This window comes from Pseudorasbora parva, chromosome 6 (assembly GCF_024679245.1).
Source record: "Pseudorasbora parva isolate DD20220531a chromosome 6, ASM2467924v1, whole genome shotgun sequence".
Lineage (NCBI taxonomy): Eukaryota > Metazoa > Chordata > Actinopteri > Cypriniformes > Gobionidae > Pseudorasbora > Pseudorasbora parva.
Window position 1 is genome coordinate 22,468,987 of NC_090177.1, and position 27,384 is coordinate 22,496,370.

A 27,384-nucleotide genomic window follows, 5' to 3' on the forward strand; every position below is an offset into this window, starting at 1 on the left:
TAAATGTGGTCCATACAAAACATTCTTTTGAGTCAAACGAATCACTTTCTGTTCACCAAACTAGTTTGAATGATTCATTCACAAATCTGATCTGCAGACTGATCTGCTGCTCAAGTAAATTTCAGTTGGATTCTGACTCAAAGCTATTTTATTATTTCAGACAACTTGGAACATAAAGTGTGAGTTGTATGGAGCATCTTTTTTTCTTCTTGAAGCTTAAAAACCTCCAGTTCTTTTTCATAGACCCTTTTCAAAAGCAAAATTCTACCAAGTTGGGCAAATTCTATAGTGGGGAGTGAAAACTACAGCTATAATTTTCCCGTTCCCATTTGACCCAATAGCAAAAGAAAATCAAATAAATCCATGACAGCGTTTCATTGACTGTCCAAAAGATGGTAAAATGATTGACAAAGTAATTATATTGGTTAGAAATAAGAAAGATATCAATTTTGCCATCAATCCCTCTGTATTAGAAACACTCATGTAGCATTATATTAAAGGGATAGTTCACCCAAAAATGAAAATTTGATGTTTATCTGCTTACCCCCATGGGGGGCATTCAAGATGTAGGTGTGTTTGTTTCCTCAGTAAAACACAAATGAAGATTTTTAACTCCAACCGTTGCTCATATAATGCATGTCAGTGGGGTCTAATTCTAATTGAACTATCACTTTAATGCCAAGTTAATAAAACACAAAATATGAAATTATTAACACAAAATTTAATTTACTATGATAATGACTGTGTAAATGCATCATCACAGTCAATGAAAATGATCATACAGGTTTGGAACGAAATGAAGGTAAATGATTTTCAGTAAATGACAGAATTTCCATTTTGGGTGAACTATGACTTTGAAGCTCCTGTCTAAGGAGATGTACAATAAAAATTACTTTTAAATTCCAAATCAATGCAAGAAATGTTTCAAAACACGCACACTGCTGAGAAGACCCGGTCGTTGACGAGTGATCTCAAAAAAAAAAAAAAAAAAAAACCTGCTCTCTTCTTTTTTCTTATCACAGACTACCAGAACAGGTCCAGACAGGGTGGCATGACCACTCGGTATGCTCCAGGATCTGTCTAGCTGTTCCTGATCACTGACTTCACTTCATACAATAACACAAACACGTAAAGCACACACACACACACACACACACACACACACACACACACACACACACACACACACACACACACACACACACACACACACACACACACACACACACACACACACACCATTTTCCCTCCTTTCTCATACTGACAGGTGAGCATCTGTGTTAACTCCTCTGAGACGGTTTCGTTCTATTGCTTTCTTGTCTCACAACTGCCATCAAAACACAAACTTCCATAATTCCCTCAGGCAAGGCCCACTATGGCAAGAACCCAGAGCTGCCGCAAACTGACTGACAGCCATCAGGTGTATGCAATGGGCTTTTTTATTTAGTTTTTATCAGTGACCGGCTATCTACACAGTGTCACACGTGTGGAACGTGTGGGTGAGCGTGCACACATGAGCTTGAGGCGTGAGGAGAGCTGCATTTGAACTCCGCTGTCAATCCGACATGCACACCTGCCCACGGTTGTCTCTAACACAGTGCTTGTCACCTCTGCGCCTGTTTGAGATTCACCGCAGCACTGTGGCGGCCTGGCTCTTTGTTGATTCTGAGTAAATCAGGTCAAAACCAACAACTTGAAGACACAGTCATAGAGACTCCGTGAAAGCCTGAGGATCTCAGTGGGATTGGCCTGCAAAGGACAGCACTTCCTGGAGGCGCACTCTTCTTTTGCGTCTAGAGACTCATTAAAGAAGCTACTGTTATTCCCATTATCTTACACTGTATATAACGAATCACAATAATATTGAAAGAATGAATGAATGTATTAAATTCTGCTTATTTACAGTTACGCACCCTTACTTAGATTTAAACATATGACTTGTATATCTTTTGAAGAACATAAAATATTTTAAAGAATGTTGGTAACAAAACTGCTTTGGTCTGAAAATATATACATTTCACAAAAATGTCAGAATTCATTTCACCATTTCAGAAGAGGAAAAAAAAAAAACTATCGTAGCCTAAAGGTTTATGTGTAATAAATTCTATGTGGAACCAAAGAAAATACTTCTTTATAAAGCTAATTTTATTTATATGTATTTTTGATGCTTTTCTCATTTAACACAATAATGAATTTGAATTATATTTGGGGCTCAGATGAATTTGATGTGTGAATAAATTGTGATTAATAAATTGATTGGCGCATTATGTGATTATCGGATGACATTAAAATCTACAATATTTTGACTAAAAATTTAAAAAATAATATATGTTTATATGTATGCAATGTACAGTAATACATATTGGTATATTGATTGTTTTATTTTTAGTTATTTTGAGAAAACTGAATTGTTGAGATTAAAATGTCTTTATTAATAACAGTGGAACTATGGGAAAGTTAAAAAAATGGCTCTTAAAGGCTTGAATCTTTGACATATAAATAAAAAATGTTATCCTTTCACCTTGGCTCTAGATGGAGGGAAAAGTAATCTAAAATGTAATGAATGTTTGATCGTTCGTTCGATCGATCGATCGATCGATCGATCAATCAATCAATCAATCAATTCTTAATATTACACCTCCAAAATCAGTTTTGCAGGAAAAAACACCAGATTCATTAATTTACAGAACTTTAAAAATGACCTATTATGCCCCTTTTCACAAGATGTAATATGTCACTGGTGTCCCCAGAATGTGCCTGAAGTTTCAGCTCAAAATACCCTGCAGCTCACGCTTTGGATCCTCCGGCAACAACAAAACTGTAGAATGTCATGCAGGCAAAATCTCAGAAGTTGTGATGTTTTTTTGGAGCAGACACTGTATATCTCCAGCAGCTACAGCGAGAAAACAGAAATGGCGGACTGCTGCGGCTCACTCAGGGCGGTATCTATGCTAATAGGGCAGATCGTCACCAGTCATTGGTGGGGAACTATTGAACTGCTCGTTTGGAAAGACCGTTTATGATTTATGGGGATTATACAAAAAAGAGAGGGTGGGTTTTTATCATTATAAGCTGATATATGGTTTACACACACAGTTCAAATACATTATACAAGTGGATTTTGTATACTAGGTCCCCTTTAAGCAAATTACAAACTTTAGATGCACATGCTTAATACAATTTTTAAAAAAACAAACAAATTTTAACAGGGTAGAAATGAACAACCACAAATAAGAAGTCAATGCGAGCATAGTGACATAGTGATGCACAAAGAAATCAAACGTTTATACCTAGTGGCTGTTGAGCATTATCAATTATAGATGTAATAATGGAGAAGACCAAGATCTATAGGGTCAGTGTCTGAGCGGTCTGTGACTCTGAGCCCAGTCTAAATAAAGACTGCGAGCGTGAGAGGAGCCGAGTGTCAGAGCAATGCATATTCATGTCTGAATAATGCATATGCATGTGAAACACCTACTACTTAACGCTTTTTGAAAGGGGGTGGAGGGATTTGAACCCCCAAGTCCATTCCATCACTTTCCATTTATTCTTTTCCATCACCAAGGGTATAAAACGAAGCGCGAGAAAGCTTTTCCCCAGCATGCGATTCTCATAAATGAGACAGACTTTCACACAGACTTTCATCCATATGTGTAGTTTATCAATCATTTACTCATTTCACATTCCGCATGACTTCACATCAAGCGTTCGATTTGCACTGCAACACCTGCGCCTTTGTTGAAATTCACATTAAGTACTCTTTTATTTGCAGCAGATCGAACAAGCAGCCAAAATCTACACAGATGCTCCATACACTCTGTCCTAACCAGAAACGACGCCATACGCAAGTGGGAAAAAAAAGCTTTTTTTGTCCCAAATGGTTTTGTCGTCAAATGGTCAAATCTCCTGTTTACTATTTTAAGCTAGAATCTCACTGGTCCAAAATACTATACATCATAACTGTACATTAAATATCGCCTGATATCAGTAACATATAGATTTTGCCTGTCTTGATTTTAGAGACATTTCAAATTGTTACATTTATTGGTCAATAATTAGTATGCACTGTATATCAGGATACTGAAAATGTAATAGTTGCTCATTTCTGCGCGTTTTTGTGTCATTTAAATGTAATCTTTAAAAAGACTAACAATGTATTCTTTAGCAAATCTCAAAATGAATATCCATTTCCCACACTCTATATGATGTTGTGAAGTATAAGAATTTAAAATGATTGATTCTATTTTTTTTACCGTTTTAGTTTTTAAGTATTTACAAAAAACAGTATAGAACAGTATAGAATTTTACCATCACCACTTATATAACAAGAAAATTTTCATCAGTTTATACCAGCAACATGCAGAATTTGATTAGAGGCATCTCTAGCTCTAATCGGCTGAAAATGGGGCATTCAATGAAACTGCTAGTCCTTCAGCACGTATTGCTCATTATATATGCATTAGGTACCCATGTCTTTTGCAACCTGCGTCATGTGGAAGTTTGAGTTGAGTCTTCCTGTGGCTGTACATTTCTGCCATGATGTCAGCCTAGGCGTTTTGAGCTTCACGCTCATTTTCCAGCCATGTGGTGCCACAGACATGAGTGCGGGAACATGTTGCCATGACAACAGCCCTAGAATCAATGGGGAAAAGACGTTGGTTTCACAATAGGCCCATTCGCACAATACTGTAGATGTGCGTTAACTTGCACGGAACTACTGATGGAAGCTCAAGGCTTCAGATACAGTATAATTTGTGCCTTCCAAATTGGATTTTATACAAAACAACTTAAATCTGAGTATGTATAGTGAATGTATATATAAAATGCCACTAATCCTATATAACCGACTGTCCAAATAAATGCAGTTTCTGCTTTTAATTGTGTTTTGATAAACTGCTTCAGTTGGAGAGGAAGATTCTTTGTGCGACTGTTTATCACCCTCATTGATTGTTTATAGCCTAAAACGGAGTAACTTTAATCATTTAACTTTAACTATATTAATGAAAATGCAAAATGATGGTCTGGTGATGGAGCTGTGGGACTACATAAGACGAAAACAGCAATAAGCAATCCTAAAAAGATATTAAAACGCATGGGTCGCTAAATAAATGGCTGAGGAATAATGGCCTGTTTGTGTCAGCAAGGGCACGTTCATCTCTTGGGAGACATTCATTTTATGAGATATTATTCTAAAAATCTCATTTATAGCAAGACCACCACGGGTATGTGTGATACCTCTGATCTCTGCATGAGTAATGGAGAAACACTCTAGAGACCATAACCAACTCACTCACAGTGAGACAAACACAGCATCCGTTTAGCTCTATGAAACTCTACAATAACCAAAACAGACTGAGAGAGAGAGAGAGAGAGAGAGAGAGAGAGAGAGAGAGAGAGAGAGAGAGAGAGAGAGAGAGAGAGAGAGAGAGAGAGAGAGAGAGACGAGCAATCGGTGTCTAGTAGAATAAGCTGACTCCAGTACAACAGGTTGTTATCCCAGAGGCTTCCTATAGAGATCTTTCAATGTTTACTGTCTGATAAAGTTATCGACTAGTCTGCAGAGCAGTTATAAACAGTTTCGAACTTACACACATACACTCACACAGTGAAAATCTGCTGGAACTCCAGTCAAGCAACTACTAAGGACTTCTCCTGGTTTAAAATAATAATAATATTAATAAAAACATAAATAAATGAAAATATAAAAACAAGCCTTTTCCTGGCATTTTGAGCTGGTCTTACTTGGACTCCCAGCCTGTTCGAAAGCTGGTCTAATTGGTCTTTAAGACTGGTCAAGCGCTCATATCTTGCACAAAGCTGGTTTAAGCTGGTCTGTAAACTGGTTTTGCTGGTCTATGCAGACTGTCCAATTGACTAGTGTCCCAAACCCCTCTAAAACCATTTTCTTCACTTTCTCCATGTCTTTCCATTTCATTAAGTTTTATTAAAACTAAAATGAAGAGTTGGGGGCGAGGGGAGGAACAAATATAAAAGCTGGTGTTATTTTGTTTCTCTGTAGCTAAAGATAGTACAGTGGGCAAGGGCAGGTCACGTCAAAGACACCCTCTATTTTCTCAATTTCCACGTATAAAAGCTCAATCAATTCCTCTCTCTTTCTTTGCTCATTCCCGCCAGCTCGGGGCCTTGACCCCGGCTTAAACCTAACCGAACTTATTTACCAGAGACGCCTCTCGGTTAAAACTCTCCTACACATCACAGACAAAGGGCAAAGAACAGAGAAAAGAGCCAGAAAGAAGAAGTACTGTACATGAAAAGAAGATGCACAGAAATGCGATTTAGTTTTTTTTCCTAAGGGATGTTTAAGGCAGCCACTTTTATGAGGGACAGCCCAGTGGTCTACCAAAGGGCACTGTGGTCCTGGACAGTTAAATCTGTGATGAGAGTGCGGTCAGGCATAGATGGAAGGCCCTGGGAAAGAGTGTTTATTTCTTTTTCTTAAAAAATATACAACCTTTGTAGGTTTGCACCGCAAAGGTTAGCAAGTAAGCAAGATATTTACAATTAGAAGCATACAAACCTGCCACTAAACGGCAAATAAAACAAAATGAACTGGTTAATCCCTCTAAATGTCATTCAGTGGGTGGTTCTTAACACAAAAACCAACACGTCTCAATTATTAAAAATGAACCTACTCACAAGTTCATCTCAGGCACAAAGGCAGCCAGACAAGCATCAAAATGATTACAACATCCTGGAGTATGCATGAACAAGTCACCGGCACCTTACAACGGTGTTACGCAAGATTCTATTATTTAAAACCGTCCAGAAGAAGTTAAGGAGGAGTGCGTCTTCCTCTCTCACTACATCTGAACACGTTTTCATGAACATCAACCTTTGAGCCGTGTGAACGCGTGTTTCAAGGGCTCCCTCTGATCTGCCCTTTAGTCCATCCACATCATTATTTGCTTTAGTTCAATCGATTCACACATTTTTGCAAGTTCAAAGATGAAAATAAAGTAAATATTGAAATGGAGGAAATTAAGAGTGAGATTACATATTTCCTGAAGTCCAGTGAGATACTGCAATTGGTGAAGGGGGAGGGATACGAAGTGTTCAATAATGGAGAGGGAAGGGGGTCTTGTGGCATCTCTTCTGGACCAAATCCAATCCATTGCCAGATGGCTTCATGCTACACCCGCAGCAATACCAAAACATCTCCAGTATCTATACACAAATCTGCTAAATTACATTACAATAGGGGGCAAATTCACTAAACATGGCAATGCAACACACACATATAACACACACATGTCTGGTTCACTATCTTTGTGGGGACTCTCCATAGACCACTGGCTGGTCCCCACAATGTAGGTGATCTCAGGATTTACTATCCTTATGGGGACATTTGGTTCCCACGATGTAATATAAACAAGGACACACATTACATACACCCACCCACCCACCAACACACACACACTCTAACCAATACGGTTATTTGACTAAACAACACAGTGCAACTAGCTGTTAATGCAGTGAAATAGCGCTGTACAATTAACATTTCACTATTATAGCCTGCAGAAAAATTTCATCAGCTTGTGTACATTTTCAGTTGATCATGGCTGCTGTAATTTATTAAAATGATGATCAAACTCAATTGATGAAACAATATCAATTCTGGATGAAAATGATATGCCAATAATTATTTTGATGTTATGGCCAATAATGGTTGACAGTAAAATACTATTGTCATTATAATATTGTATATACAAAAATTCATATATATATATATATATATATATATATATATATATATATATATATATATATATATGGAGAGAGAGAGAGAGAGAGAGAGAGAGAGAGAGAGAGAGAGAGAGACATAGACTTACACATACACATCTATGCATATTATATGTATATGATATACATACATACACACACACACACACACACACACACACACACACACGCACGTACGTATGTACGGTGTGTGTGTGTGTGTGTGTGTGTGTGTGTGTGTGTGTGTGTGTGTGTGTGTGTGTGTGTAGATGTGTGTGTATGTGTACGTCTATGTTGCATTTTCTTTTTGGTTCTGGGTTACTTTCACAAGGCAACATTTCAAAGTGTACCAAAATGTGTTTGTGTATGCAAGTCACATGCAAGTACATTTGGTCAGTTTCCTTTGCGTCATTGATAAGTTCGCTCTGAAAGCTTATTGTGGCTTTATCTGTAGCCACTTGTGCAAATGTAGCCATAACGCCCACTCTAACTGATAAATTACAGCCTATATATTTAAAATGCTGTTAGTGGGAATTAATTCACTGTTCGGACAGCATTCATGCACAACATTTTAAGAGGAAGAGGTGCTTCCTTGCTTTTCAACTGCGAGAACTAATGTGCTTATTCATAAAATCAAACAGATGCTGTTTAAAGAACATTTTACGTTATGAATTATGATACGGCATGGTTCAATGATTTCTCACCTCAACCGAACTGCTCGGACCAAGACCACCTTGTTTAGGCGATCTCAGAGCGATTGTTTAGGTGAAGATCCAAATGTGATTGCCATGTTCATGTATGCCTAAACAACTAAGCGAGAAAATGCACCAGGTTCTGAAACAAACGCTCCAAATGAGCCAAATGTGTGAAAAATGCCCTTATGTGTTTCGCAGTGATGGAACAATACAGTACAGTCCCAGGAAAGCACACTAGATTGTGGTGAACTGTAGCATCCTTCACAATTTAGCAATCAGAACTGATCTGAAAGATGGGGAACTGCATAAATTCCTTTAGTTAATCTGGCACTTTGACAAAGCAGACTGTTTGTGCAAATGAATGCTGCTATGCAAATGAATCAGTGGGCACAATTAATATTTAGTAAATAGTTTTACAACGCATTTAGCCAATCCAAATGTTTTCGGTTTTGTTTTTGTTCCCACAGACTATGCCAATCGGCATCAAATCCTGCCATTGTATAATTGTCTCACTGGAAGATGTTTTCTTTTTTCAGTTTGACTCGAATGCTTCCAATTGTAGCTCTTGATTGACGAAAACTGGTCTTTTAGGATGTTGGATTGCTTCGGCAAGGATTTCTCGTTTTTTTGATGCTAAATAAATCTGAACCAGTCTATGTGCAATAATTTATTCCCCACTTATCAGCCGAGTAATTTAGATGAACAGAGCTTGGCCATAACCACGCCCCATGTCATGGTGGAGGTCAGCAGCTGTGGTCTGTTGGGGGGGGGGGGGGGGGGGGGTATTTGGGCTAACAGCAGAGCCAGCCAGTGCCCATTTATGCCAGCTGGCCAGTCAGACAAAAGAGTCGCTCGGCCCCCCAACCCTACCCTTCTCCATCTCGTGCAACACCCTGATCAATAACCTCGCTGCAGATCAATACCTCCACAAATCACTTCATTTTCTCTTTTTCTTTCTCTCGCACTTACAGCAGGCCGAGGCAGGGGAGGAAGAAAGGCAGAAAGTAAACGAGCAGGCTGCCTCTGTAAAATGTGACCTGCCCTCCCAACAAAAGAACAAGTAAGTGCAAAATAAAACCCATTAAAAGCCACCCAGTATGTCACAATAAGAGAGCTAGTTTTAGCCGCTGTCATTGTTTTTCCTTTTTTATTCCCCCTTCTCCCTCTTCTTTTCTTACTTAATAACTCTAAAAAGGTAAGTGCAAAATACGATCGGGCTATTTTCCTGAAATCAAAGTGAAAGGCATTGTGCATCCATCAAACTTAAGCTGTCTTCTGTGTAGCGGTCTACAAGGAAAAAAATGAAAATCGTAGTAACTCTCCAGAGTTAGAAAAGGCAAATGCAAATAAAACCAAAGGTCAAGAGTTGTACCCCGTAAAAATAAGAACAAAATGAATAATCATCAAAGACCCCCCTGGCTTTTAAGCACTCTCATTTTTTATTATTGCCCTACAAGTGTGTTATTATGTCATTGCGCAGGTTATCTAACCCTCTCATGTATGTTGTCATCCACTGAAGAGCAGAGAAAACTACTCTGCATTTCCTTTCTGAGGCTTTTTGATTTCCTAATGACTCTGGTTCGCATGCTTTCAAGAAATCCATCCCAACTCATTGTGCAGTCAATGCATTTTCACGTAATTATAGATGTTAAAACAAAATGTGGAGAAATTCTGAGAACGCCTGCACTCTTTACAAAAAAACAACGAGGCAATGGAAACCAGAAAGAAAGCATGTTGGTGACTGTCACATATACCTAGCTGCTTTCCGCTTAGGCATTTTCGGCATGTGCTGATTAAATTGCATTCCTCTCTGAATTTGCTGAATTCTTCTCATCAAAAGATGACCGCGTGCGGACTAAACGCAGTGTGATTTATGATGCCGAAATAGAAACGTGCCATTATTTGTGCATTATAAAGCTGCTTTTCATGTGTTTGGAGTCAGCTGGAGTCAATGATACAGCCGAAAACCATCAGATCAGGAGAAGGTGGGGGGGAAATATCCACTCTTCCTCGTTCCCTGCATATTTCAAAGTGTTAATATAATCCTCGTCTGCCTCCTCCTCCCTATGTGACCTTCCTCTCCTTGAATGTCCCTGCATATCCCGCTTTTATTGAGGCCTTCCAAGTGGGATTTGCCAAAAGAAGGGGGATTTAGCTAATGGTATCATTAAAAAAAGTGTCTGGGATGTGAAAATGTAGGAGAGAAGATACGGCTGTTAGCAAAAGAAATAGAGAGAGGATGACAAACAAGACCATCAGGAGAAGACCAGTACGTCATGAGCTCCAGATCAGAGCTCGGCTCGGTCTTTGATGCAGACTGTCCCAGCATGGCATACCAAAGCCAATTACCATGGTGTAGAAACGCTGCTCGTGTACTGTCCACCCTTTATCGTAGACTCTTCCAACCCATCCCCTTAACCCAACCCTTCGGTAGCTCTTTGGCAGCATGTTACCGCACTGCCCGTGGCTCTGTGGCAGCTGTGAATGGTGCTGCCTCAATTCCCTGACAGGTTTCCATCATGTAGTGAACAGATGGAGTTGTACACCCCCATCACACCAGTTACACTAGCGCTTCTCTCTCCTCTACGTGTGAGAGAGAGTGGGACTGAGAGAAAGAATGGAGGAGAAAAGAAGGCTAATACCCGCACTACCAACCCAAGATCTGACCTTGCTTTAAAAAGCCTCTTCCTAATGCCGATTTTAACTTAACATATGCGCTTCATCTGCAACCAAAGCCGTGGATTTTGGCCGCGAACACTACAAGGCTTCTCCCATCGCTCATGGTTGCCAGCGTGGAAGCTACTGCATTTGTTAAAAAGATGGTTCCCCCAAAAATGAAAATTCTGTCATCATATACTCACCCTCATGTCATTTCAAACCTGTGTGACCTTTCTTTGGAACACAAAAGACGTCGTTGTGAAAACTCAGTGGGTTCCAGTGCTGTTTTGGACTCCACTGGCTTTCATTACATAGATAAAAACAGTTAAAACCTTCTTCAAAATACCTTCTTTTGTATTCAGTTGTAGAAAAAAAAACTGTGGAATGACAGCGTGTGAGTAAATGGAGTGGATAGAGAAAGAGACCGGCTGAGGTCTTGAGCGCCCTAGCTTTCGAAAGAAACCCAGTGGAGAGCTCTTCAGAAGATTGACTGAATTGTTTGGCGGTGGAATAGACAGGTGGAGATTGACAAGGTCTCAAGGGTCTCTGTAGAATCAATGTTGGCTCTCGTAACAGGTACTGACGCTTCGAACCACCCAGCGTAATGTCGGCCCCTGGGCCCCCATTACTCACCCTAAAACACAGTCTACTGAGTGGGTTTTATATTATGAAATTCTCTCCTACATTCACTCGTTTAAAGAGGCCAAGAGGACCATGACTGCATGAGGATTTACACTAGTCCTAAAATAGATCCAACAGGAAGGAACAAATCTTGCACTGGGCTGAAACGAATGCCAAAGCCATTGCAGACTTTATTGTCCATAGTTCAATAGTGCAGCTGACTTTCCAAAGAGCTCAGGCATTAGTGTAATGGCATGTTCAGACACTGGAACAGGTAACAGGCACTTGGTTTTCACCTTAATCCAGCCTGAACAATCAAACAACCTTAGCTGGACAACTACCAAAGGCACTTTACACATAAGAGCTTTCTGCAAGCAAGTACATTTCCCTCAAAGTACAAGAAATACTGACCTCGGGGTCGTGACCTAACCTTGTACTGATTTTCTACTTATTTATTTTTGAAATACTGGCATACGTAATTGAAGGCAAGATGATTTAAAATAATGCATTATATTAATGATATAACGTATTCATAAATATTAATGAATAAATGTCATTTATAATTTAAAATATGATTAATGCAATTAACAACACTGGAATTCAGTACTTGTATTTACATCAAGAACAACTAATGATTGAAATGTCATATTTTCACAAGCTATGACACACAAGCCTAGTCTTTTCATTAGAGAGGGTGAGTACAAGTGATTGAAATGAAAACGTAGTGCTAAATGTAATTTGCAGGTTTAATTTTAATTTGTAATGTAATCTGGCCTGTAACATCCATGGGACGCTTAATTCTGTGATGTGCGGGGTCGCAAGAGTTTTGGAACTTAAAAGATTATGTGGCAGGCCAAAATATGTTGTGATCCCCTAATCTAGTTGAACTCCAGCACACCTGTGGGTGAAGTGTTTACTCCCTCACTCACTCAAAAAAAATGAACTTATGATGCTGTTCACTTTATTCAAGCAATTCATCTTGATTTAACACCATTATATCAGGTTTCTGGTTCTTTGGCATAACTTGATGCTTTTATTTTGAAATAACATGTTTCAATCAAGTAACCCAATCCAACAGGACTTTCACTTCCCATCATGCTTTGCATGGGCTGAATTTGGAGAGTAAATGTTTAAATAAAGTGCTATTTATGCATTTCTAACGAGATGAGAAAATGGAGAGACCTTTTTAATGTTTAATGTTTTGTTATGTTGGTATTTAAAAGTGTGTGTTATGTTAGTGTTTTTGGACGTTACTGTTGTGGTGAAGTGTATAGTGTGTGCTTGGGGTAAGGATCTGCTAATAACAATTAAAGTTGTTTTAATAATAAAAAACAACTACTTTGGGCATGCCATGAATGTAACAAAACCATCTAGCCAATACAATCTTGTAATGTAAAAGGTTTTGTAAATGTAGTAAAAAATAGCATTTCACTAAATAAAAATGATCAATTCAACTGGATTACTTGTTTTGTTTTTTTATATTCATGTCAGAGTAATTAAACTTAATAATTTGGACACAATTAAGAATGTTAACCTGATTCAACTAAATGGCATTGAATTAACTTTACCTAAAAAAAAATACGTTTACCGAAATAAACAATGTTAATTCAATTCAACATAACCCAATTACGTGGAACCTGTTGACATAAAAAAAATTAAGTAAATCCAAATCTACTTCAGGAGTAACAATCAGACTGAAGACCAAGAACCCAACGCTTGACTTTGGACACAATTGGAAAGTAATTATACACAAAGAGCCACTTTTCTAAATATCCCTCACTCTCGGTTTTATCTCTTTTCTTCTTGCCTGTATGAAAATGCGCTCCTCTCTGATTTGCAGCATGTGTAGTGAAGGATGACAGATAGGATTGTGCTCTGAGTCAGAAAAAAACCTGGCGGATCTCTTCTCCTCATGCCCCCACCTCTCCCCAATGGCATGATGAAGTAATTATGCAAAATTAAATATATCCCTGGTTGATTAGGGTGGCACATTAAGGGAAGTTACCAGTAGGGATAATGTTGAATCGAATTAGGTACAAAAATATCCTCTGTGAGTAGTCCCAGAAAGGCTGGATCCAGAGCAGTGCGAGGGGTATTTTTTGGGCAGCAAATGTCACATATTCAAGAATGTTAGGTGATCTACATTAAGTGCACTTGAACTGAATGTATAACCCTTTTTCGCTGATTGATGGGACTAGCAGTCAGGTAAAATGAATGGCCATTCAGCAATCGCTTGTGATGGATGCTAATGTTGAAATAGATGAAAGCGCACTGAATGTGGGGACCTCTCAAATTTGAGCATTTCGAATGATGAATGGCTCCATGTGGCAGAAAAAGGCTATCAAGGAAATCAGTGGTTATCTAATAAATTTGAACAATTAACTATCATTCACCATCTTGAAAGAATATTACTTAAGCCATATCACAGAAGCAAGAGCGCTGTTAAACTAAATATCCCGGCTGCCAGCAGCTGATCGCAGCCATGCTGATATACACTGCACCAGCACTTTTGTTTGTGATATTGAACTTAAATCAACAACAACTTGTGTTTCAGACAAAATGTGTCTGTATTAAGAAATATCTGTATAATGTCAGGGTTCTGGCATTTTGGTCTGGTTTATTCTTGTTTTGGTGACAGAGCCCTGACACACCTGCTGTCTCGTCGTTGTGCACTCAAAAAAACCCAATTTCTGGGTTTGTCCATTTTCAGCAGTTTGGCGGTTTGACACGTGATCCGAATCATGGATCGATATGCTGATTCATAGTCATTTGAATCTTTATTTGAGGATTGAAAACAAACAGGGAAGAGAAGACAATGCTGAATAAAGTCGTAGTTTTTGGACGAAATGTATTTTCAATTAATTTAAACCGTTACGCTGCTTCAGAAGTCTGTCAGTTTCGTGAGGTGCCTTTGTGGGCAAACGCTGTCTCCAAAGTCAGTGAGGCAACAAGTCAGCTTCCTAAGTTTCATACAGCCATTGTTTTTTCAGTCCTTTGCCAGTTCAGAATCTAATTGCATCATGTGTAGCCTTTTTGCCTATTCCTGCCATGTCCAGTCCAGGTGCCGGTTGTGTTTTCCTCCTCAGGTTAGTTTTGGTTTGCTTTTGTTTTATTTTATTATTATTTTTAAAATCCACCAACTCTGAATCCTTGAGTCCTCCCCTCTTCCCTTCACCCACACCCTGACAACATACACAATGCACACGCACGTTTTTAAATAAGAAAATAATGCAATATTTTAATAAAAATGTATTTTTCCGCAAAGCCTGAATGCAGGTTTGATTTGGTGTAATTATCTCCTCCACAATCTCAAAGTCAGACACACAAACACAGCCTCTTTTCCTTCCATACTGAGGTCATTTTCTCCATACGTCTCTTTCTAAAGCGGATCATATTTCTCTCTCCCTCCCCCGCACTGCTGTTGGTAGCATGTTGACACTTATTAAAGCTGAGCGAGGCGGCGTGTGGTTGAGTTTGGGTTTGAATGGAGAGAGACAAGGTGAGAGGAGACACACCTGTATGAGACCCTAGAACTTCGCACAGGGGTCGGGGGCGACGCAAAAGGGCCACGAGAGGGCCAAAGCCAGACAAATAAAAGGTCAGCATGAATGTTGCATGAGCGCTTTGGTGCTGAGGTTGCCATGCCGACCGGTCTGGGTCTTTCCTGGCTCCAGCTGGGCCTCATCTGCGAGCTGACTCGATGGATTGGAGACACCCAAACAGCACATGCATATTTTTCTGCCTCACATTTGCGTTTATCATAAAATACAGCTCTAAACTAAAACAATTACACATACTTTTGCCAACAGCAGGTGGGAGCGAGTTAAATTAGCAAGCGAGCACCAGTGTGTGAAGTCAAATGACTTCGTAAATGTAATGAAACCGCGTCTGCTAGGTAGTATTCATGCTGAGTATGCAAGCACGCATTGTATTTGATCCATAGACATCGTCTGAGGTTGTCTGTTGAAACATAATTGCATTTTCTGGCATTAGCTCAAAAGCGCTACTCATTCTGTTGTAAAGGGCTAAGCACATATTGCCACTTGCATTGATCTTTTCTCACAAATCTCTTCCCGAGACAGGCTTAGACTACTGCCTCTAAATACAATGTGTCTCTGATGTCAATACATTGATCTAAAAGTCAATGTGGGTATTTATTACATTTTACTAATCTAAAGCCAAAATCAATAACCTAAATGCTTCATTCCAGAAACTGTAACCACGATCTAGAGCTGCCTAAGAAAACAGATCCCGCAGCTGAACCGCACACGTCAAGTCTCGCAGCAGAAGCTAAGGAAGATGGTATCCATTTTTGCTCCGGTCGATGACAGAATGCTAACAACATGCTAATGCAGTCAACGGTCCTGCACACAGTGGCATATAGAGAGCAAGCATTGTAGAACCCGAGGGCAGTTTGTAGACTGAGCTATGTTGGTGTACAATAAAACATTGATAATTATCAAAATCAACTGAAAATAAATCCTATTTTTAAAGTTTAACTAAAGAATCCATCATGGTGACGAGAGGAGCATGAGATTATTATGAGAACAGATATACAGTATATTAAATGTCCTATATTGTTGTACTCATTCTGCAAGTGCTATGCTATGTTACCAATTAGCAAGGTAGCATTTACTGAATTAGCTAGTCAATTTTCCACTACTAAAAATATTTAAGCTTATCCTTTTAATTTAAATGTATGATTTAGCGTACTTATATATTTGAAGAGCAATTATAATGTATCAGTACAAAATAAAAATCTGCAAGTTCTGCTTGCTTAAACTTTAAATTTAATTTAACTGTTTTGCCAACTTATTTGGTTTTACAGTGTATAACAAAAAAAAACAACAAACTCAGTTTATTATAAGCACACTCTGCAGTTACAGTGAATTCAGTGAAGTATTCACAACGCTTCACTTTTTCCACATTTTATGTTACATGTTATACTGTATGTTACATTCCAAAATTGATTAAATTCATTAAACTCATACTCCATATTGTCACCATCTTGGCAACACGTCATTGTGCGTCATGCCCGGATAACAGAAAATGGCGGGACGAGGGCGGAGCTGAGGTGACGTGATGACTAACAGACGGCGGATAAGTGGCAGAATTTTAAGGCTTAATATAATGTAAACGAATGAGTTATAAAAAAATGTGTCAGTTGTTATGAAGGGCAAAATTAGCGGTATAGACCAAAATCACATTTTGTACCAGGCTGAAAACATGTTTTTTTCTGCTGTAAAGTTGAGCATTTTAACATGAGGCTCAATGAGATTCTGCTTCCTTCTGGAGCCTGTCCCTTCTAGTGGCCATTTGATGAATTGCAGTTTAAGTTACTTCCGTATTGGCTTCAACAGAAACTGGAGGAGATTGCTGCTTGGTAATATGGCAGCAGAAATCATCTGTGTAGGGTTATTCAAAAGAATAATGGTACACTTTAGGGAATAAATGACTGAATGCTAAGAGTTCAAGACAATCTGATAACTACTGAGAGAAAAGGCTCTGGTCTTGTGTGAACACTGCTAACTATAATCTAATGTGATTCAAGAGAACTAAAAAAAAGTGTGAGCATTCCCAGAGTGGCTTTATTAAAACCAGATTATAGCTAATCACATTTTAAATCTTTTTCATGTGAACACAGATTGCAATTAGTCGATCTGTGAGATTTACCATATACAGTAGCATGCACAGTGAAAGAATGAATGTTTAGCTTCTCTGGATAGTAAGCACGCTAAAAACCCTACATACTGTAAAACTAAAATCGTAAAATGGCTTAGTGCAATTATAATATTGCAAATATTATTGCAAATATATTATACCGTGATTTAATTAGATATGTATACGGTATGCTCCGCCTGTACAAACAATATGTGCTGTGTTCTTCTTAAATGTGAGAAGCTAATGAGTCACTGCAGTGTCTGGTTTAAAAGACATATTGATATATAATCACAAAAAACAATCTATCAATTTGTATAGCACACTGAAACATTTTTATCTTCTTTTGTGCTCTGCAAAAAAAGGGTGAACTATCCCTTTAAGAAATGCGTAAGATTAGGTTTTGCTGAACTAGCTTAATTAATAGTTTGCAACTTATTTCTAAGACAGATTAGTCATCTAGGCAAACTAGTGACTAATCAGTTTTGAAAACATATCACTTTGCAGCTTCATACACTGAAGACAGGAACAGGATAGCCACATGTTCTCAGAACAAATGAATGACATTAACTGTAGAACGCATCATCTGATTCATCTGTCACTAATTAAACAGGTAAACAGATGGAGCGTTTTGAAGAAACAGGGAAGCTTTTAGAAGAAGCTGGACAATCTGATCAGCGCTGCACTCAGGTGTGACAGCACACACACATACACAGGGGACTTGTAAGGTCTGACAAATCCCAAAATAAGTTGCAAAAAGATGTCAGACGAAATAGCTTCTACGTTTGAAGTTGCACGCTAACTAAACGGTTTCTCATGTGGTGCTGCCTGGAGAACAGATCTACAGCCCTTTATCACATATTTTCCCCTTTCCACTCTCAGTGCATTACCTCATCTTTTAATTATTCATCCTAACACACATACGCACACCCAAACATCCTCACTAAAACCTTCCTCAAGTCTGCGTCAATAATGAATATCTTAACCACATCTAAATATAGTTTGATCGACAATGAAAAAAAATGCTTCCGCTGCTCGTCAAACGAAAAAAAAACAAAAAAACGCCATTTTGTGCTCGCATTCAAAGTCTATGCCAAACCGAAGAGGTCTAAAATAAGAAATCTGTTAGTTTCCTCAACAAACAACTCAATAATCGAGTGAAACGGACACGCACAGTTGACGGTTATACCCTGGTGACTGATATGATGCTGGCAGGCATTACGTCGCTTATTAAAAAGGTGGCACTTCCTGTTTTGCCGGTAGTCACCTGGGGTAGGGGAGCATATGGCGACTCTAACACATAATCTCCTTTTCTGGGAGGCTTCCACATGCAACACAAGCACCCCCTCATTCAGTTCATCCACTCCCAATGATGTAATCAAAAAGCCAGACGCCTCCGCGATCGCTTCCATCTCGTACTGTAAGCATGAGCACAGATTTGTTGGCTTGACTGGAAAAAAAATTTCAGTGAGAGGTGACAGGAGCAGCGAATACTTGACTTCAATTTTAGCACTGAGCAAAGCAGCCTAAACTCGAGGTGGCATGGGTGATCCGGTATAGCAGCAGGTTGTTAGGCATCGCATCAAAGACTGTTATTTCTTCACGGATGAGGCCTAAATCATGAGTATCTGACAGCCCACCCTGTTTTCGGCAGGGCGCTGTGGTCTCGAATTAAGGCTGTAAACTAGAAGGCACCATGTGATGCAAAACAGACCTCAGATCTCCATATCCCCAATCTTCTACTGAGACCTGCACGGCCAATATCTCAACAGGCCGGTGCTAAACTAGTCACATCTGCTTCCACGCACTGGCTTTTTCCTTTTCAACTGTCTGAAGGCGGCTGTTTCTCTTTTTGTGATGGATAAGACTGCAGTGTTTCCAGGTGCTGCTGTCTGACTGGAAAATAGATCTGCACTGACCCCGCAAATTCATTTCTGAATCTTCTGTAATCTTATTTTTTTTTAAACTCTGAAGGACTCTGCAGCAGAGAGAGCTTTACAGGGTAACCACAAAGACAGCATAATGGATCACAAGAGCTTGAGTTCACTGTCGCATGTTTTTGTTCTGCTAGAGAAAAATAGAGAAAAACTTCACAAACAACAGCCATTGTACTGAAAATTATCCATAACTGATTATGATTACTTGAGCTCTCAGATCTGTGCAATTACACCGCATAAAGGAGTATGGATTGTCATGCGAGCTTCCAAAAAAAGACCAGCTATGCTTTATGAGTTTCTAGTCACACAAGAATAGATGCACAAATGGTACTTTAAAGAACTGCAATAGGTGCCCCTCTTTAGAAAAAAAAAAAACGTTGAAATTCATTCTAAAATATTCAACACCTGTGTAATATATTACGTTTAATGCAGTGGAAATAAAACACCAACAATTAAGCATTTCTGAAATGGTCCGGATAAACTAAATCGACGGATGGGCTGAATGCTGACAATTTTAGAGAGCCATTTTACCAAAAATGAACAAAAAAAATGTCATCATTCACTCAACTTAATGTTATTCCAAACCTGTATGATTTGAAGTCTGACAGCGTCTGTCCCCCATTCACTTCCATTAGAGCATCTGTGACATTCTGCCTAATATCATTTTGTGTTCCATGAAAAAAAGACATCATAGAGGTCTGGAATATATGGAAGCATTTTTTCACCAGAGAATAAAAAATAAATAAAAAGGTAAATGCGACTTTTTATCTCAAAATCCTGCATTTTTTTCTCTCAGAATTACATGATATAGTCACAATTGCAAGTTATGAAGTCAGAATTGCGTGATAAAGTCGCAATTGTGAGTTATAAAGTTAGAATTGCAAGATATAAAGTCACAATTGTGAGTTACAAATAGAGTTGGGTACTGTTTACATTTGAATTGCTACCGGTACCCAATGGTACCTTTTTTCAGTACTGAAGAGATACATCAATAACTGTAAAGAAACTGAAAGTCATTTATAGAAGTGTTATCGACATTATGCCAAAGCTATCTTGGTCTGCCATTGTCTGTGAAGTTTGTTCACTGAAATATTTACTAGTAAATAATATTGAATTCATTATATTTTCTTTTTAATTCAATTTATTTTCTATGAAAAGATTTTCCACGAATTATGTGTTGTGTATTTTCTGGTAATCAAATGAAGACATATAATATTAATTTACTTATTGAAACTTTTTTTGTCAAACAAAGCTGCACAACTGAGCTTTATACTTTCGAAATTAATACATAGAAGAAAATTTGTGATATATTACTTTTTTAAAATAAACTTTTGATAGTTTATAATTATGTCATAGTATTAGTATTAGTATTATTACACTGAGATGTCTCTAAACTCTACTGTACAACAGTGATATATTCTCAAGTTAAACCAAACTTTTATTTTGACAGGTTGCTGTGAATACCTCTGAGTTTCTGTGTGTTTATGACATGACGGTAGTTTTGTTCAAATGAAACTGTAAAATGCTGATGCGACTCTCATAGCGGCTCTGGAGATGACGGACATGAGTTTATGTCCCTTTATGAGATGGTCACACGTGTGTGTGTGTGTGTGTGTGTGTGTGTGTGTGTGTGTGTGTGTGTGTGTGTGTGTGTGTGTGTGTGTGTGTGTGTGCATGTGTGTGAAGTAAATAAACTGTGGGTGAGCACAATTCATTCACACAAACACCAGGACACTCAGGATTCGTAAATAGTCTTTTTGCTGTTTAATATTCACAGATACTAGTCTATATCACTAGATGCGTTCTCAGGTCCTGAAATACGGTACCGATTGATTTAATGTGAGTCGGTATTCGGTAGTAACGACGTAATTCGGTCGGTGCCCTTAAAAGTACAAAGTTTGTTACTCAACCCTAGTTATAAAGTCTGAATTGCATGATATAAAGCTAAAATTGTGATTGAAAAAGTCAGAAGTATGAGACAATTGTGAGATAAAAAGTCACAATTATCTTTTAAAATGTTTTATTATGTGGCAAAAATATAATCTTCCATAGGAATGCCATGAGGGTCAGTAAATTATGACAAAAATGTTAACTTCTTGGTAAAATTGCCCTCTTTTCTTTTTGACACTGGGAACCTTTTGACCTTTCCGGCATCCATTCCTATTCATTGTCATCATATGAAAAACAGCAGCGTGAACAGTCTGCTGAAATTCAAATGGAATGTAACAAACATGAGAGTGATGATGACAGAGTGAACTATCCCTTTAAATAGTGTAGAACAGATTTTTGCAATTCTTCTAAATCTAGTTGGAAGACGCTGGATTTATTTGACAGTGAGAAGTGCAATCTTCCCAAAAAAGCCTTTCTATAAAGCGAACTGCGTCTGCAATATGACTTCTGACCACAGCGACCCTGACATTTTGACAACCAAACCGGAGCACTGACAGCTTGGAGCGAGCAGCGAGTTGCTGCAGGGATTTCTGCTGCACATACAGACGTGCTCTCACCTCAACTGGGCTCCATCGAGAGCCTGTGTCCCCTTCTCTTCCTCAGGCATCAACGGCAGACACCTCAATCTCATCCAGCCGAGCCTACGGCAGACGTCCTCGCCAAATAGCAAAGCAAAAGATAGGCTGATAGAAAGGGAGATGTATGCAGCACTTGAAAAACGGACGATGAGTGAGATGGTTTAGAGACAGACGCAAGCAGTGCATGAAGAGAAATGCAAATGACATCTGCACACTTTCCCGTGTTGTGATAAGATGCAGCATCTGAAACGGCTCTCCTGCTGGCATCTCCCCACGACGCAAAGTGTGACTGAAATATTGATACGAATCTAATGATGAGGTTTCCATCACTGAGATGCCTAACTAGCTCTTCTCAAAAGCCGCTTAAAAACGCAAGAACATTTTTCTTACAATACGTTATGCTTTACCATGAGAGTTTTCTCGCGGCAGGGTCCTAAAGGGACGAGCCACGAGCCATGCCTGAAGTCAAGCCGATGAGCTAGTGCCCCGGGGTCGGTAGGTAGTCCTGGAGCATGGTTTGACTCCTGGGAGGGCCTCTCGGACGGGCTCATTAATTTCAGAAGCCACAAAACCAGCATTCCTACAGTCTGAGCTGAATGTTCAGGCTGAACTAATTGAGGCAAATCAGAGCCTATCATGATGGACACAGCCTCAGAGGCATGCTGGCCTGGGAAACCGTACAGGACAACAGCTGGAAGAGATCTTGCCAGCCTCCTACTGGGCGGAACGTCATGCTTAATGTGTTACATATGAAGAAAACCAGGGGAGCGTAACCTAAGGTTAGTTTTGAGAATGACTTCAACATTCCCATTTTGGACCCAGACTTTTGACTGAGTAAGGACGATTTACGGCTCAAGGCGTGGTAGAATAATAAGCTAAAGGCATTGTTGTGTATCTCAAGCATATTTCCTGGCATATATAGTTTGATTACGCATTCATAATGCATTTCCCATATTACCAAAGGGGTCTTGCTCACATCGTTGTTTATGCACCGCATGACTTTTATACCCTTTTTCCCAGATTCTTTTTGTACCAGCTTTCAGAGAGGTGTTTTAAAATTCCTTAGCAAATCGCCACCTTTCCAGCTGCCTGGCTCTTCTTTCTGTGACACATACAATCCCTTTCATTATGCAAATGATCTCGATGCAGGCTTCTCCAGAGTTGCATGGCGAAGTTGCAAATGGCTGCATACAAAACAGCCTTTATTTGTCCTCCTTCAATTAAGGATTTCAAGATGACGGAGGGTAAAACACATCCTCCCAAAAGGCATCTTGCAACTTCCACAAAAGGGAGAAGAATTTGGTCGTAAAACAAACAAAAAAACATTATGCAGAAATTATGATTCATGGTGGCATGCATTTAAGAATCTAGAGATGGAAATTTATATTTAAAATGATTATATTCAAAGCCCTTCAAAGCTTTGGGTTAATACTGGGTTTTTGGGGGGAAAGAAATGAATATTTATTTAGAAAGGATGCATAAAACTGATCAAAAGTGACAGCAACTTTTACATTAGCAATGCTACAAAAGATAACAATAATACATGCTTTTTTTTAAAACTTTGTATTCAATGATTCCTGAACAATTTATCACAATTTTTACAAAATATTAAGTGCCACAAATGTTTTTCACATTGAAAATAATAAGAAATGTTTCTTGAGCACCAAAATCAGCATATTATGATTTCTTAAGGATCATGTTTAACTTTAAACTAGATAAATGGATGCTGAAAATATAGCCTTGAGTACTTCTTTCAAAAACATGAAAATTTCTATTGATTTCCATTGAAGCGCTGTATACAGTACCCATTAAAAGTTTTTTCAGCTTACAAAACTGCTTTAGGGTCCTAAGTGGACTCTACTCAACTGAATTCCACCAACATGTCCACCCATTAAGATTCAAAATGATAGCCATATTCTCTCAATTTCTCCCTTTCATCCTCTCATACTGATACGGAAATTCTACCAACACATCAGTATGAAGTACAAAACCTTCTCAACTACATAGTATGCGAAAAAGAGTATGCCAACAGAGTAGTATGTCCGAATAAACAGTATTCTGAAAAAAGTAGGCGAAGTCCTCAGATGACCTACTACTTCCGACGAAATTCTGAAGTGCGCATTCGATGGAGCTCTATTTACGATCCCGTGAGGCCACGGGAAGGGATTTATGAGTGAAGATGAAGGGACGCAACTGATGCTATAGGTCACATGATAATGACAACATGGCGGATGTAGTACATCTGCATAACATTCATACTACGCGCATATAGGGCATACTTTTTAAGCGGTCGCAAAGTTCAAAATCAAATGTAGTGCCTACTCAGACAGTACTCCATTTCGGCTGGAGTGTCTGCATGCAATATACTCTGCAATCAAGTTATTGATGGAAAGTGATGAAGCCCCATGCACATGAACACACGATCACACCTACACAGATAGCCACATCTATCACGATCACTCAAGGCGATGGCTGGCTCTCGTTTCTCGGCAGGCCACTGTCGTAAAAGAGCGAGTGTCAATAGAAATGCTGGCCTCCAGCCTCGCCAGGCTGTCTAAGCACCTTGTCATAATTGTGTGCAGTGGCGCGGAGCACACATGTCAAACAAGCCATTAAGGGGAAGTCTGGGAAACAATACAAATTAGATGAGAATGAGTTGGACTCCTATAGGGTTTATGAGACCGGAGGCAGCGGACAAGCACAAACACACACAAATGGGCCCAAACAACGTCCAGCTTGATATTGGGTCTTGCATGGCAAGGGAAAGAAGCTGGTCTTCTTCCATGGGTGCAAAGACCTTGTCTGTTTTTGTTACCAAGCAAGGGAGAGAGAGACAGAAGGGGAAAGATCGTGTTTTGGGGGTTTAAAAAGGGAGATTTATGGTTTCCTGCACCCTTCATGCAGACCTACTCCATCATGTCAGCAGCAGTCCAGGCACAAACACTGACTGTGCTGCTCCTGCTGCTGCTGGAACATTTGAATAGAATTACAAAGCAGTTTCGCCTTACAGTTACACTAGCCTGGACAGAGAAACCAGAGCACACAATTTAGAGGACAGCAGCCCACCTACTGTGAGGATTTGCTTTTATGAAGAGAATTAAAAAAATAAAACCTACTGAGCAAATTCTGACAAGCAAGACACAGTCGTGAGTCTTTTTATGAAGAAAAGTGAGGTGCTATTACAGGACACAACATGTAAACCGCACAAGAAAAGTACAGTTGCGGGTTAGAAAAAAACGGTTTGCTGCTTAGCATAACCACAATTAGCTTCATGGAATAACATTCACAAAACAATGACAAACGGTTTGCAGGATCTGCTACAAACTCTTGAACAAATAGACTAATAGAAAGACAAGTGAAAGTCTATGTAATAAAAACTGAAGTGTACGCAACATAATTGGTTTCATAATGAGACTAGAGAGCGTTCTAATTTTTAAGGGTGAGATTAACAATTAAAAAACCGACAGGGATTGCCCCCGCATTACGGTCCCATCATGTCGTTTCGCGTTTCCTTGTAAGCCTGTCAACAACATCTGAACCTGGATCTATGTGCCAAATGATCACATTAATCATACAACACAGCTTCTCAAGGTATTTCTGCCTCACTAATGCATCTGTGAACGCTTCAGAAATAACACTCAATGTTTCATCATCATCCCAAATGCATTACTGCTATGCATTGCAATTATGATAATTAAATCCAAAACTACATCAGAAGACGTCTTCATCTCGCAAAGACCTGATGTGTAGCGCACTGCCTTCTGCCGCTGTTTTGGTTCATGTTGTTATTCAAGGATGGAAATAAAGCGCGGACACTAGGTGAAAAGCTTAGAGATGCTTAGAGATGGAAAGATTTCAAATTGGAGACAAATGACATGATGCTAATTGTTCCGTACAAACAATGAATTTGTTCAAAAATACATTAGAACTGCAAATTCTGAATTAAAGGCGACCTATTATGCAAAATTAACTTTTACATGGTGTTTAAACTCCAATATGTGTCAGTAGTGTGTACACAACCACCCTATAATGGTACAAATCCACCCACTTTATTTTTTTTAATCTCCATAAATCATAAGCAGTGTCTTGGAAGAAGCCGTTTGCAGTTTCTATGCAATGTGATACTTTTTCTTTTGTTCTTTGATTCATATTAACGGCATGTATAGCATTAGGTGCTGTATAGTACGCTGCTTTCACTTTAATACACCGATCTCACATACGATTTTACACATACGATTCCTTCAAATGCATACGACTTGAAGTTTACGTTCACACAGACATAACTGACTGTGTTTATGAGTACTTTGTGGGCGTTTTTGACATAACCTTGTGTGTTTTTTTTACAAATAATAAATTTTCACGTTAACGTGACCACGATAAACATGATAATCAAAACCAAACAGATGTTTTAGCTTTTGGCAAAGTATCCAAGGCACAAGCGGTAAAGGCTCCGCCCTCTTCCGGAAAGCAGGGTGGAGACACCTTCACAGACACCTTCTGAGGACACATGAGACTTAAAAAGGGGCAAAATAGGTCCACTTTAACATTAATTGTGATATGTTTTGTGGACAAAATTGTTAGGGTTACAACTATTCCTATATATATGGTACCTCTTAAAATATCAGATAAGTTTACCTTTTTATGACAAGACAAAGTTAGTTCATGATGTAAAAGGCAGACTTGTATTTTCTAAGGTGTAAGAAAATTCTATCTCTTTTTTTCCTGGTTACTAGAGATGCTCCGTTCAGCATTTTTAAGGGGCCGATCACCGATTACCGATCACCAAGATCATGATCTGCCGATTGCCGATCACTGCCGATCACAGAATGGCAGGGGAGTGGGAATCTTTTATCTATAATCTCGCAGAGTTTGCACCATTTGTAGAAATGAAACTAACTCTAACTTAACTGTATTGCAAAAAACTTAAGGCTGCTGTAGGCCATCTTTCCCAAATAAAGCAGAGTAAAATAAAATGATTCCAAACAGAGGGGTTAGGCAGACCAACACACATCAGATCAGCTTTATGGGATGGAGCCTCTTAAAACACTGATTACATTTAATAAGTGGCAGCTATATGTAAAACTTGTTACACCAAAACTTGCTATCGTCACAAAGGACAAAACTATGGCAAGTTTTTTTTTCTGTTAATATTATGAACATCGGGAATATGAGGAACCAACTACATCAGATCCAAAAAAAAATAAAATAATGCAAGCCAGTGTCATCCTTCCTAAATTATAAGGGTGCTCTAATCAGGATTTTATCTCACCCAAATCCTAAATGCAGTGCATTTTTGTTTTTAAATACTTTTTTCCAGGTAGGTCTATTAGTATTGAGGTAGGAAATACTAAAGAAATGTAATAAAGAATCAAATGTAAATTAATATTGGTTTTCCCTGAATAAATTAGATTAATCCTTACAAAAGTTGCAAAAGCTAGTCATTACAAAAAAAAAAAAAATTTGTTAGTCCTTACAAAGTTGCAAAGGTTAGCCATTCTAGAGCAGTGAGTTTCATTAAGGTTCATCAAACAACACGACAAAGAGAAA

General features: G+C 38.8%; 1 protein-coding gene across 10 annotated transcripts in view; it reads right to left on the bottom strand.

The window, feature by feature from the left end:
* Positions 1-27,384, bottom strand: part of agrn (agrin) — a 299,876-nt gene that overhangs the window by 127,177 nt on the left and 145,315 nt on the right. The window lies entirely within an intron of this gene.